The sequence below is a fragment of the Oryx dammah genome, unplaced genomic scaffold (assembly GCF_014754425.2).
Source record: "Oryx dammah isolate SB20612 unplaced genomic scaffold, SCBI_Odam_1.1 HiC_scaffold_28, whole genome shotgun sequence".
Lineage (NCBI taxonomy): Eukaryota > Metazoa > Chordata > Mammalia > Artiodactyla > Bovidae > Oryx > Oryx dammah.
In genome coordinates this window covers 10,488,804-10,504,315 of record NW_024070212.1, presented here as the reverse complement: position 1 = coordinate 10,504,315, position 15,512 = coordinate 10,488,804, and the positions used below count along the sequence as shown (strand labels likewise).

General features: G+C 37.9%; 1 protein-coding gene across 1 annotated transcript in view; it reads right to left on the bottom strand.

Moving 5' to 3' along the window:
• Window positions 1–15,131, bottom strand: part of LOC120855615 (interferon-activable protein 203-like) — a 40,973-nt gene extending 25,842 nt beyond the window's left edge. Inside the window, exon 1 of the mRNA XM_040230158.1 lies at window positions 14,873–15,131. The gene's annotated coding sequence lies outside the window, so the exon portion shown is untranslated. The remainder of the gene's footprint in view (window positions 1–14,872) is intronic.
• Window positions 15,132–15,512: the final 381 nt, after the last annotated feature.

Below are 15,512 nucleotides of genomic sequence, written 5' to 3'. Positions count from 1 at the left end.
CATTAGTACATAGATAGTCCCATTTGGCAGTGATGAGAAACAGTGACACTCAGAGTGTGTTGCTTATTCTCAGTCTACTCTGTAATCTCATTTTGGTTCCAGTCACTGGAGAAAACTCTGTTCCACAAAGATAGGATATTGAAAATGGAAGCAGGCTTTTCAATGCTTTTGAGGCAATCTCCAGATATTCCACCAGAATATATGGAGATTTGAAAGTTTGGAGAAAGGCATGGCAACCCACTCCAGTAGACTCTTCAGTCTGGATTAGGTACCAGGGTGATTCATTAATCCCAACAATATTGTGTCAATATCTTCTGGTATTTCATCAGCTCATCCAGTTATGATACTAGCTGAAAGAAGAACACTTTCTTTTCAACTGTCCCCTTTTGAACTGCAGCCTCTCCTAAAAGTTCACAACAAATGTCTTTAGCAGCAGGCAGGATCAACTCTTCACCAATAATATAGTAAAGGGCTTCTTAGCTTTAGCAATGTGGTTAGCCACTATAGCTTTAGCAATGTGGTTAGCCACTAAGAATGATTTTCTCAGTTCAGACATATTTGATGAAGTGGTGGCCTACAAAAATTGTTTCTTTTCTTTGTGTAATATGTTTTTCTTTTGAAAAAATCCAAAGGTGACATTTAATGCAGGGTGCTTTTTCTCTATGTTGCAAGGAAGTTTTAAAGGTTTCATGGCTTCATTGGATAGTTAGTTACCACATATTATACAAAGCAGGCTTGGAGAATGTGAATTACCTGTGCAATGAGCTTGTAATTTAAGAGGACTTGGTACTTTCTTTTAAATTCAGTTTTCTTTCGGCCTTCAATCTTAGAGTCTTCTGCTGTCTCATCATTGGATCTTTCCAACTTTTCAAAGTGGCTCTCCAGTATGTATGACATTTGTATTTCAATCATTTTGGCCAAGGGTTAACTCATGGACTTACAAAAATTGTGACCAAGACTAGCACACAGTGAGGAAAAGAGACCTTAATGGTAGTGGTAAATAAAATAATGGGCAGGCCACATGAGGACTAAAATAAGTGTTGAATTCTGACTTAAAGTACATCAACTCACTTACCATTATAAAACCTGCCACCAGAGGCAGCTTGTCTTTTGCCATTCACTAAAAGGGTTTTGATACGTCTGCAAGCAATTGATTTATTATGGTCTCTGTGCAGTCAAACCTCTCTGCTAAAGACAGTCTGCGTTTGCAGCCGCTCTGTAACACTGGCCTCACCATCTCAGCTCCACCTCAGATCATCAGGCGTTAGAGTCTCACGAGGGAAACACAACCTGGATCCCTCACAAACAGAATTCACAGTAGGGTTTGTGCTCCTAGAGTTTATAGCTCTGGTGACTAGAAAGCAGGCACTAGGGGGACAAGTAGGGTATGTTCAACAAAAGACTATTTCTCTGAGGTCAAGAAATGTAACAAATGTAGCAAATACACAGAAATAAACGAGGAAGTTGGACAAAATGAGGCTGCAGAAGAATATGTTTCAAATGATGAAAGGAGCTAAAACCTCAGAAGTAAGTGAAATGGAGATAGGCAATATACCCAATAAATAGTTCATAAAGATGACAGCAAAGATGCTCAAAAAAACTCGAGAGAAGACAGGATGTACAGAGCGAAAAGTTAGAAATTTTTCACAAAAAAAAAAAAAACTAGCCAATATAAACAACAAAGAGATGAAGAGTAAAATAATTGAAAAATACAGCAGAAGGAGTCAACAGTAGATCAAACGATACAGTGGAAAAGACCAGTGAGCTGGAAGACAGAATAATGGAAATCAGTGAAGCTGAGCAGAATAAAAAAAGAAAAAAATTGAGGACAGTATAAGAGAACTCTGGAGAATGTCAAGCATGTTATCATTTATCATATCATTATAGTGGGTCCTGGGAGGAGAACAGAGAGAAAGGGGGGCAAACAGAGAGAAAGGGGGGCAAACTATTATATTAAAGATATAATAGTTAAAAACTTCCCTAACTCCAGTAAGGAAACAGACATCTGGGTCCAGGAAGCATGTGGAGTCCCAAACAGAGTAAACCCAAAGAGGACCATGCTAAGATACATTGTAATTAAGTTGGCAAACATTAAAGGTAAGGAGAAAATATTAAAATCAGCAAGGGAAAAGCAACATATATACAAGGGAATTCCTTTAAGGCTCTCAGCTGAATTTTCAGCAGAAACTCTGCAGACAGGAAGCAAGGGACATGATATGTTTAAAATGATGAAAAAGAAAACTCTGTAACCAAGAATGCTCTAGCTGGCAAAGCATTTATTCAGATTTCACAGAAACATTAAAAGTTTCATAAGCAAGCAGAAGATAAAAGAGTTCAGCACCAGCAAACCAGTGTTAAAAGAAATGCTAAAGGGACTTTTTCAAGTAAAAAGAAAAGAAACATCAAACATAGAAGGAAAAATCTTATTAGTAAAGGTAAATATACAGTAAAGGTAATATATCAAGCTAGTAGGAAGGTTAAAAGATAAAAGTTGTCAAATCATCTATATATGCAATAAGATGTTAAAGGATATACAAAACAAAAAGTTGTGAAATATGATGTCAAAATTTTAAACATGGTAGTGGGGAGGAAATGCAGTATTGTTAAGGTGTATTTAAACTTAGATTAGCAACTTATAATAATCATATGTATATGAACTAGACAAGGATGTCCACTCTCCCCACTTAAATTGAACATATTATTAGAAATCCTAGTCACAACAATCAAACTAGAAACAAAGAAATAAAAGGAATTCAAATTGCAAAGGTAAATTTAAAATGGTTACTGTTTGCAGATGAGATAAAGACATCACAAAAAACCTACTAAAACTCATCAATGAATTCACTTAAGTTGAAGGATACAAAATTAATATACAGGAGGAGGAGCAAGATGGAGAGATCACCTTCCTCCCCACATTTATATATATTTTTTAAAAATACATCTACATATGGAACAACTCTTGCAGAAGACTTTTAAACACTGGCAGAAGACCCCAGACTTCCAAAAAAGCAAGCTAACCTCCACAGAATGAGGTAGGACAGAAGATATGGAAAAATGAAGAGACAAAGGACTTGGACAGGGACCTGTGCCTTGGGGAGGAAGCCAAGAAGGATGAAAAGTTTCTGCAAACTTGGAAACCCCTTCATGGGCAGGGGTGGGTGGAGCTTCAGAACCTCAGAGAGGAACACATCAACAGGTCCTCAGCAGGCAGAATGGAGATGATTCACCACAGATATCATTGCTGATCAGCACTTTCCAGTCGAGACTGTTTGCACGCTCACTGCAATGAGTGGGAGTTGGGTGCTGAGGCTCAAGTTTTGGAGGTTGGACCCTAGGGAGATGACTGGTATTGAGTTGCTATGAAGATACTCTGAGGAGGCTAGTATGACAGCTTAGGGAGTCCAGGGAAAAGCCTGGGCCTGCCACAGAGGCAAAAGACCCTCTAACACTGCATGCTCGCAGACCATAGATGTCGCCTTTGTGAGTGCTGTAAGTGGCATGAGCCATGGCCATGGCTATATATATATATAGCCATCTATATCCAGAGATAGATATCCCAAATCTGGCCTAAGTGCCAGAGGTGAGACTACACATAACTGCATTTGTGATCCCAGAGTGGGGATGGACCAGTGTAGATGCCAGAGGCAGAGGACAGGATTCCACTGCAGTCTCGACCTCAGGGCTCACAGCTGTCACCAAGCTGCATTCAGGTACAAGTCACTGCTCATACCTTCCTGGGAGTCTGTGCAACTTGGCCCTGCTGAGGGACCAAAGACATGGGACCAATTCCCCTGGGGAAACACACAACCCACCTCAGACTGTGGCGACTGGCTGCAGATCTCAGCCACAGTGAACACTCCCCACATACCATAACTGTGTCTGACATACCTCTCCCTCTTCCAAGTCCAACTGAGTAAGTGAGCCTTAATAAGCTGCTACTTTCAGCCCATTGTGTCTGGGGAGGGAACAGATACCTGGATCTCAGTCACATCTGATTCTTTGTGACCCCATGTACTGCAGCACACCAGGCCTCCCTGTCCATCACCAACTCCCGGAGTTCACTCAAACTCATGTCCACTGAGTCAGTGATGCTGTCAAACCACCTTATCCTCTGTCATCCCCTTGTCCTCCTGCCTTCAATCTTTCCCAGTATCAGGGTCTTTCCAAATGACTCAGTTCTTCGCATCAGGTGGCCAAAGTATTGCAGTTTTAACTTCAACATCAGTCCTTCCAATGAACACCCAGGACTGATTTCCTTTAGGATTGACTGGTCAGATATCCTTGCAGTCCAAGAGACTCTCAAGACTCTTCTCCAACACCACAGTGCAAAAGCAGCAATTCTTCGGTGCTCAGCTTTCTTTATAGTCCAACTCTCACATCCATACATGACTACTGGAAAAACAATAGCCTTGACTAGATGGACTTTTTTGGCAAAGTAATGCCTCTGCTTTTTAATATGCTGTCTAAGTCGGTCATAACTTTTTTTCTAAGGAGTAAGCGTTTTTTAATTTCATGGCTGCAATCACCATCTGCAGTGATTTGGAGCCCCAAAAAAATAAAGTCAGCCAAAATTTCCACTGTTTCCCAACGTATTTGCCATGAAGTGATGGGACTGGAGCCCATGATCTTCGTTTTCTGAATGTTGAGCTTTAAGCCAACTTTTTCACTCTTCTCTTTCATTTTCATCAAGAGTCTCTTTAGTTCCTCTTCACTTTCTGCCACAGGGTGGTGTCATCTGCATATCTGAGGTTATTGATATTTTTACCGGCAATTATGATTCAGCTTGTGCTTCATCCAGCCCAGCGTTTCTCATAATGTACTCTGCATGTAAGTTAAATAAGCAGGGTGACAATATACAGCCTTGACGTACTCCTTTTCCTATTTGGAACCAGTCTATTGTTCCATGTCCAGTTCTGACTGTTGCTTCCTGACCTGCATACAGATTTCTCAAGAGGCAGGTTAGGTGGTCTGGTATTCAGAATTTTCCACAATTTGTGGTGATCTACACAGTCAAAGGCTTTGGCATAATCAACAAAGTAGAAACATGTTTTTCTGGAACTCTCTTGCTTTCTCAATGATCCAGCAGATGTTGGCAATTTGATCTCTGGTTCCTCTGTCTTTTCTAAAACCAGCTTGAACATCTGGAAGTTCACAGTTAATGTATTATTGAAGCCTGGCTTGGAGAATTTTGAGCATTACTAGTATGTGAGATGAGTACAATTGAGTGGCAGTTTAAACATTCTTTGGCATTGCCTTTCTTTGGGATTGGAAAGAAAACTGACCTTTTCCAGTCCTGTGGCCACTGCTGAGTTTTCCAAATTTGCTGACATATTGAGTGTAGCACTTTCACAGCATCATCTTTCAGGATTTGAAATAGCTCAACTGGAATTCCATCACCTCCACTAGCTTTGTTCATAGTGATGCTTTCTAATGCCCACCTGTGAGTGATCACACCATCGTGATTATCTTGGTCATGAAGATCTTTTTTGTATAATTCTCCTATGTATTCTTGCCACCTCTTCTTAATATCTTCTGCTTCTGTTAGGTCCATAACATTTCTGTCCTTTATCAAGCCCATCTTTGCATGAAATGTTCCCTTGGTATCTCTAATTTTCTTGAAGAGATCTCTAGTCTTTCCCATTCTGTTGTCTTCCTCTATTTCTTTGCATTGATTGCTGAGGAAGGCTTCCTTATCTCTCCTTGCTATTCTTTGGAATGCTGCATTCAATTGGGTATAATCTTTTCTTTTTTCCTTTGCTTTTTGCTTCTCTTCTTTTCACAGCTATTTGTAAGGCCTCCTCAGACAGCCATTTTGATTTTTTTTTCATTTCTTTTTCTTGCAGGTAGTCTTAATCCCTGTCTCCTGTACAATGTTACAAACCTCTAGCCACAGTTTATCAGGCAGTCTGTCTATCAGATCTAGTCCCTTAAATCTAGATTTAAGAGGACAGGGCGAAAACCAAAGAGGCACCAAAGGCAGGGCCAAAACCAAAGCTGAGGACCAGAGGTTGTGTGACCAAGGAAGAGGAAGGAAATTATTCCTGCAGCCACAGGTGCAGTGGATTAAGTATCCACAATTAGCTTGAGATTGTGGACTTTGGGGGCAATTATGGGATTTGGAAGCAAGTACAAGCTGGAATTAGGCCAGATGTGAGTGTGAACTGAGCCCACAGTGCCCAAAGTACGTCCAGAGACCACCTTCCTAGAAATATTGGCGGGCTTCCTGAGCAGGCAGATTGGCTGATGCTCACTGTGTGGTGAGGACAACAGAAGACTGAGGAGGACGTTCTTCTTACTATCACTCTTTATATATGTGTCTTTTTGCTTCTATCTCTTTCTTTCTGTGCTGTATGACTTGTGGAGTCTTGGGTCTATAGTAAGAGTTTGGGCCTGAACTCCTGAGGTGGGAGATCAGAGTACAGGACATTGGATCACCAGAGAACTTCTGACCCCATGCAACATTAATCAGTGAGAAGTCTCCTAAAGGTCTCCATTTCAATAGTAAGACCAGGCTCCACCCAAAGGCTAGCAAGTTCGGTGTCAGATGCCTCATACCAAACCATCAGCTAAACAAGAATACAACATTGCCCATTAGCAGCAGGCTGCCCAAGGCCAGAGCAAACCCACAGACACCCCCCAAAAAAACAAACCACTGAGCGCAGCACTGCCCTCCAGAGAGAAAAGATCCAGCTCCACACACCAGGACAGACACCAGTCTCCCCAACAGGAAACTTTCACAAAGCACAGATCCATCCCCACCCACTGGGTGCAGACTTCACAAATAAGAGGGACATGACCTTGCAACCAGTAGAAAGGAGATGGCAAATACGATCAATCAAACAAATTGAAAAGAGAGAGAAAGAGGCAGCAGATGAAGGAATATTGTAAAAACCCATAAAACCAAACAAATAAAGAAACAGGCAATCTACCTAAAAAAGAATTCATAGTAATGGTAGTAAAAATAACCCAAAATCTTCCAAAATGGAGGCACAGATAAATAGGAGAGGCACAGATTGAGAAGATATAAAAAATGCTTAACAAGGATCTCGAAGAAATAAAGAATAGAAAATCAGCAATGAGAAACACAATAACTGAGATTAAAAATGCACTCAAGGGATCCAAAAAAATAACTGAGATAGAAGAACAGATAAGTGAACTGGAAGATAGAATGGTGGTGATAACTGAAGTAGAGCAGAATAAAGAAAAAAGAAATGAGGACAGCCTCATAAACCTCTGGGACAACATTAACCACACCAACATTTGAATTATATTGGTCCTAGAAGAAGAAGAGAAAAAGAAAAAGAAAGAGTATGAAAAAAATATTTGAGTTTATAGTTGAAAATTTCCCCATCATGGGAAAGTAAATAGCTACCCAAGTTCAGGAAGCTCAGAATCCCATACACGATAAACACAAAGAGAAACACACCAAGATACATATTAGTCAAACTAACAAGAATTAAACACAAAGAAAAAATATTAAAAGTAGCAATAGAAAAGCAACAAATAACATATATGGGTGTCAGGAAGCATTTAACAGGCGGCTTCCTGTGTGCTGTTTTGGATCTGTCAGGAATTCTCTGTTCCTTATTAATTCCTGAATATTCAGGAATTAAGAGGAGAGGCAAGCCTATCCCGGGACTGAGACATCCAGGCATTTCCTTCATTAATGTTTCTATATGGTGATAAGTACCCTCTTCCTTCTTGTGAACCATACGGTAAAAGTGATTGTTTACAACTCTCTCTCTCTTTAATATGGATCACCTATGTTTTGTAAGTCTGGAATTTTAATCTTTATCTTTGCTGAGAATAACTACCTTGTAAGACAGTATATATGCCCATACCATGTTGATTAAAACACCTTTGCTCCATCAGAGCTCTGGCCCCTGTGTCTTTCTTTCTCTTTCTTTCTCTCTCTCTCTCTCTCGGGCTATTTCTTTGGAGCACAGAGGCCCTCTGAGTTCACTTTCCTGCCTGGGCTTCTAAGACCCTCTCGAGAAGGCCCTCTGTGCCTTCACCCCATCGAGAGGGTGCCTGAGGCCTCTGTGAACAGAGAAAGCCCTGTGCCAGGGGCTTTATTGGCTTTCTGTGTAAACTAAGGAATATCAGCCTCTTTCTCTCCTTTATTTTCTTATCATCAACTCCAGACCACCATGTTCCGGTCCATTAAAGGACCTCAACATATGGGGATTCCCATAAGGCTAGAAGCTGATCTTTCAACAGAAACTCTACAGGCCAGAAGGGAGTGGCAGGATATTCTTAAAATGATGAAAGGAAAAATGTCTAAGATCAAGATTACTCTACCCAGCAAAGCTATCATTCAGATTTGATGGAGAAATAAAAAGTTTTACAGATAAGCAAAGTTAAGACAACTCAGAACTACCAAACCAGCTTTATAATAGATGCTAAAGGAACTTCTTAGACAAGAAACACAGGAGAAAGAAAAGGCCGACAAAAACAAAGTAAAAAAAAAAAAAAACACTAAAGTAAATGATGATAATAAGATCATATATATCAATAATTAGTGTAAATGTAAATGAACCAATTACTTCAACCAAACTGGCTGAATTGATACAAAAACAAGGTTCCTATATATACAAGAGACCCACTTCAGGCCTATGGACACATACAGACTGAAAGTGAGGGATGGAAAACAGGATTTCATGAAAATGGTAAAAGTGGGGGTGGCCATACTCATATCAGATAAAATAGACTTTAACCTAAAGGTCATTACAAGAGACAGGAAGGACACTACATTATGATCAAGGGATCAACCCAAGAAGAAAATACAATAATTATAAATATATACACACACAACATAGGAGTACCTCAGTACATAAGGAAAATGCTAAATATAAAACTGCATTAAGCATTTTTTCTGACCACAATGCCATAAGATTAGATATCAACTACAAGGGGGAAAAAAAAAACTGTAAACAACACAAACTCATACACAAACACATAGAGGCTAAACAATATGCTTCTGAATAACCAAGTGGTCACTGGGAAATCAAAGAGGAAATCAAAAAATACCTAGAAACAAATAATGATGAAAACTTGCTAACTCAAAACCTATGGGATGCAACAAAAGCAGTGCTAAGAGGGAAGCTTACAGCAATACAAGCCTACCTCAAAAAACAGGAAAAATATTAAATACCCTAACCATACACCTAAATCAACTAGGAAAAGAAGAACAAAAAAAACCCAGTTAATAGAAGGAAATAAATCATAGAGCTCAGAGCAGAAATAAATGAAAAAGAAATGAGGGAGACAATAGGAAAGATTAAAGAAAAAAAACTAAAAGCTGGTCCTTTGAGAAGATTAAAAAAAAAAAAAAAGACAAACCATTAGCCTGGCTCATCAAGACAATAAGGGAGAAGGCTCAAATCAATAAAATTAAAAGTGAAAAAGTGGAAGTTTTAACAGACAATGCAGACATGCAAAGGATCATAAGAAACTGCTATGAGCAACTATAACCCCATAAAATGGACAACCTGAAAGAAATGGACAAATTCTTTGAAAAGTAAAACCTTCCACATTGAACCAGGAAGAAACAGAAAATATTAACAGACCAAACATGAGCACTGAAATCGAAACCATGATCAAAAATCTTTCAATAAACAAAAGCCCAGGGCCAGATGGTTTCACAAGTGAATTCTACCAAGCACTTAGAGAAGAGCTCATATGCAACCTGCTCAAACTCTTCCAGAAAATTGCCAAGGAAGGAAACGTCCCACTCATTCTACAAGGTTACCATTAGTCTGACACCAAAACAAGACAAAGATACCACCAAAAAAGAAAATTATAGGCCAATATCAGTGATGAACAGAGATGCAAATATCCCCAACAAAATTCTAGCAAACAGAATCCAACCAGACATTAAAAGGATCATGTAATATGATTAAGTGGGGTTTATCCCAGGGATGCAAGGATTCTTCAATATATGCAAATCAGCGTGATACATCATATTAACAAACTGAAAGTTAAAAACTATATGATCATCTCAATAGAAGCAGAGAAAGTTTTTCAACAAAATTCAATATCCATTTATGATAAAAGCTCTCCAGAAAGTTGGCATAGAAGGAACCTATCCCAACATAATAAAGGCCATATATGACACACCCACAGCAAATATTATTCTCAATGGTGAAAAGCTAATATTATTTTCTCTAAGATCAGGACAAGATAAGGGTGCCCACTCTCACAACAATTATTCAACATAGTTTTGGAAGTCTTAGCCATGGTAATGAGAGAAGAACAAGAAATAAAAAGAATCCAGATTGGAAAAGGAGTAAAACTCTCACTGTTGCAGAAGACTTGATACTATACATGCAAGTATGCATACTAAGTCATTTTAGTTGAATCCAACTCTTAAGTGACCCTATGAACTGTAGCCCACGTGGCTTCTCTTCCCATGGGATTTTCCAGGCAAGAATACTGGAGTGGGTTGTCATGCCCTTCTCCAGGGGATCTTCACAACCCAGGGATTGAATCTGTGTCTCTTACATCTCCTGCACTGGAAATCAGGTTCTTTACCACTAGTGCCACATGGGAAGTCTGATGCTATACATAGAAAACTCTAAAGATGCTACCAGAAAGCTACTAGAGCTAGTCAATGAATATAGTAAATTTTCAGGATATAAAATTAATACACAGATATCCCTTGCATTCCTATATACTAACCAAAAAAAAAAAAATCAGAAAGAGAAATTAAGGGAACAATTCCATTCACCTTTGCAACAAAAAGGATAAAATACAATAGGAATGAACCACCTAAAGAGACAAAAGACCTGTATGCAGAAAACTATAACACACTGATGAAAGAAATAAAAGATGACACAAACAGAAGACTATTCCTAAACTGGAAGAATCAATATTGTAAAAATGACTATACTACATAAAGCAATCTACAGATTCAATGCAATCCCTATCAAACTACCAAAGGTATTTTTCACAGAATAGAACAAAAAAAAAATTGTTGAAACTAGAACACTTTGTAACACCATTTATTGTTATTATATCACTAAGTCATGTCTGACTCTTGGCGGCCCCATGAAGAGCAGCACGCCAGGCTTCCCTATCTTTCACTATCTCCTGAAATTTGCTCAAGCTCTAATTCTGCATTTGAGTCAGTTCTAATGAGGTGGATGAACCTAGAGCCTATTATACAGAGTGAAGTAAGTTAGAAAGAGAAAAACAAATATCATATGTTAACGCATATATATGGAACCTAGAAAGATAGTACTGATGAAATTATTTGCAAGGAAGGAATGAAAACACAGATGTAAAGAATGGACTTGTGACCATATAGGGGTAAGGAGATAGTGGGACAAATGGAGAAAGTAGCATCAACATATATACACTATCGTGTGTAAAACAGATAGCTGGTGAGAAGCTGCTACATAACACAGGGAGCCCAGCCTGGCACTCTGTGATCACCTGGAGGGGTGGGGTTGGGAGAGGAAAGAGGCTCAAGAAGGAAGAGATACACATACAATTATGAACAATTCACCTTGTTATATGGCAGAAACCAACACAAAATTGTAAAGCAATTTTCCTCCAATTAAAAAATAAATAAATTAACTTTTAAAAAACCCCTCACCAGTTAGTACAGAAATCTGTTGCACTTCTATACACTAGCAATGAACTATGAAAAACAGAAATTAAGAAAACAACCCCATTTACAATCAAATCAAAAAGAACAAAATACCTAGGAATAAATTTGACTAAGGAAATAGAAGACTTCTTTTTGGAAAACTACAAAACATTGATGAAAGAAATTGAAGACAACACAAACAGATGGGAAAATATGGATTTAAAGAATTAATATTATTAAAGTCACTTTTCTGCCCAAGGCAACATACAGATCCAATGCAATCCTGATCAAATTACCAGTAGCATTTTTCACAGAACTAGAACAAAAAATTTGAAAACTTGTATGGAAGCACAAGAGGCCTCAAATAACCAAAACAATTTAAAGAAAGAAGGACAAGCCTGGAGGTACAACACTCCCTGATATCAGAGTATACTACACAGCTACACTAATCAAAACAGAAGAAAGATGGAACAAAAACATATACGTGCTGCTGCTGCTGCTGCTAAGTCGCTTCAGTCGTGTCCAACTCTGTGCGAGCCCATAGATGGCAGCCCACCAGGCTCCCCCGTCCCTGGGATTCTCTAGGCAAGAACACTGGAGTGGGTTGCCATTTCCTTCTCCAAAACATATACTTAGATCAATGGAATAAAATAGATTCCAGAAATGAATCCACACTTTAAGGGTAATTAATCTGATAAAGGTGGCAAGAATTACAATGCATGAAAGACAACCTGAACAAGTGGTGTTGAGAAAAGTGGACAGCTATGTGAAAAAAATCAAACTGGTCTACTTTTGGATACCATGTACAAAAATAAATTCAAAATGAATTAAAAACTTAAATTGAAGACTTAAAACCATAAAACTTCTAAAGAAAACTAGCACTATACTCCTTGACAGCAGTCTTCATTATGGTTTTTTGGATATATCTTCTTGGGTAAGGGAAACAAAAATTAAAATAAAAAGATAGGATTTCATCAAACTAAAAATCATTTGCACAGCAAAGGGAACTATCAACAAAACCACAAGCCCACATACTGAATGGGAGAATTTATTTGTAAACAATATATCTGATAATGGGTTGATAACCAAAATATACAAAGAATTCATACAACTCAACATCAGACAAGCAAGCAACACAGTTAAAAAATCAGTAGAGGGACTGAAGGAATATCTTTCCAAGGAAAACATATAGATGGCCAACAGATCATTATGCAGTATATCTTAAATTTATATAATAAAATGCAAAATTTAGCCCCTTCTCCCCAAATAATAAATTAGATTCAGTAATTAAATAGCATTTTCTGAACTTTCCAGATCGGAATTTCACAACATATTTAGTCCCAGCAGTATTAGACAAGGTACTGCCAATCTACCTTGAGGAAGAAATAGTTTTTAGAGTAGGATTTTTAATCTAGTCAAAATGATATTTAAATATGAGGACTTCAAAAACTATTTTCCTGTATTCGAGACCTTAGTAGTTTTGACAGGCAAAGATCACATGGAGACATCTATTGGAAGTAACTAGTCAATAAAAGGGTAATATATAAGGAAGTTGGAGCTTCCCAGGTAGCTCAGTGGTAAAGAATCTGCCTGACAGAGCAGGAGATGCAAGAGACACAGGCTTGATTCTGGGTCAGAAAGATCCCCTAGAGAAGGGAATGACTACCCAACCCAGTATTCTTGCCTGGAAAATTCCATGGACAGAGGAGCCTGGTTGGTGAGAGCCCACGGGATCACAAAAAGTCACGACTGAGCAACTGAGCATACACACCACATATAAGGAAGTCAAGAAAAACTGTAAGTTGAAAGATAAATAAAAGTGAAAACTTAACCTGATCAGGCGTGTCTATCTATGTCTTAAAATTAATAAAGCTCAGTTTGAAGATAAAAGAAACAGGAAGTATATCAACATGGTGGAGAGAGGGAGGAAAGACAAAGAACATGACAGTACACTAACATACTTGTCTTAAACGTTAAGTAATACAGGGGTATGAGTAAAAAGCCAAACCAAAAATACTAACTCCTCCCCCTCAAAAAAATTCAAGAAAGGAGAATACAGAAGCATCATAAGTTGAAATGAATAGAAGAAACAAGATAATATATGTTATCTGTCAACATAGACACAAAGAATCTAAGTGGTTAAACTTAAGTCAAAATTTGGTCAACTTGGATTTAGGAAATTTGCCAATGTATTTTTAACAGAAGATCATTTGATGGTGGAAAAATAAAAGAAAAATATTTTATCATAAAATATGATAAAGAATACCTAAATATGAAAAGAGTACCTAAAAGAAAAGCAGTTTATCTATGTAGTCTAGCTTTAAACAGATCTGAAATAAAAAATATCATCAGAGCACAACACAATGATAAAAGGTACAACTCCTAGGGAGATACAACAGTTTTAATTGTCTATTTACCTACTAAAAGTAAATATAATAGTATGATTAAGATTGTTTATCTAACATACAGAAGATTCTGAAATGAACATTAAAAATCTTATATTCTAGTCAAACACATATAAAATATTATTGCACCAGGTCATTCAGAAAGTCTTAAACAATTCTAAAAGTAGACAATAGAAATCTGCTTGTAATTGCCTCTCCCTGCATCTCTCCTATGCTGTGCAACCAGAAAAAAAGTTACTAATTTTCAGGAAAGCAGAAAGTAATTCTAAAAGAGAGTGAAATAACAACTCTGGCAGCAGGTATAGAATGAAGTCTGAAAGAAAAATTAACTGTCTTAAGGGAGGTAAAGAAGCCATGTTTTGTATAACTGCATTTGTGGAATTGAAACATCTGTTCTGCTCTGTGTGTGTGTGTGTTTTCAAAAATTAGGATAATATCACACAATATAGTTTTATATCTGGTTCTATTTTTTACTCAATATTATTTTATGATATTTTATCATGGCCCTATCTGGACTTTTACCCAGGCCCCCACCACAGCCACTAAGTTTCCTGTGCATCTTTTAAGGAAGGAAAGCAAATACTGTCTCTAAATATAACTCACGCCGATAGTTGCCTGGGGAATACATTTTAATATCTTCTATTGTCAAAATGCATCTCCCTTTGTTCAGGCTTCAGTTGTGGTAGAATGAAATGTCTATTATTTGTCTAGGCAGTAAATGTTTAGAATCAAGTTAGTGCTGTTTTCACTTTTCTGAATATAGTTGATTCCAATCTATTCCCCCCAAATTCTTCATCACTAAAGCTCCCTTTGTCCTCTTGAGGTTACCAACCAGATACCCAGAGCTCTCAACAAGAATTCCTACTCATCTTACCTCAGTGGAGATGTCTTCCACAATAGTCCAGATCTTGAGGTTATCTTTAAAAATATAAGAATCACTGTTTAAGTAGGATGATAAATCAGTAAACTCTTAGAGACTGAACTGCAGAATTGTATAATCTCCTGAAGGGCAGAGGGAAAGGAAGTATTTTGAAAGATAACAGGGAAAAGGGCACTGACTAGTCAAAACCCTTGATTGAGTGCTGGCTACCTCATATGGTGCTTTCCCAGAGAGGAGGAGGTTATGAAACAGTATTGAGACTCCTCCCACCAATGCTCTTAGCTTTCGATTTCCTCAGTCAGAGAAAACAGTTTATTTCCTGTAAATACCTTACTCAAAAACAAAAGAATTATGGCAAGGTTACACTCAAATTTTTTTATTATAAATGTTGGTAGATGAAAAGAGTTCCAAGATTAGAACTTTTTTTATCCAGAAGACTTACAAGTGGGTCATTAAAAATCTATATTCACTTGAATGACTCTCAAATATAAGAGAAGTAAGAAGAGTCATCTGGCTACTTGTCAGAAAACATTTAACAGAAAGCTTCCTGTGTGCTGTTTTGGATCTGTCAGGAATCCTCTATTCCTTATTAATTCCTGAATATTCAGGAATTAAGAGGAGAGGCAAGCCTCTC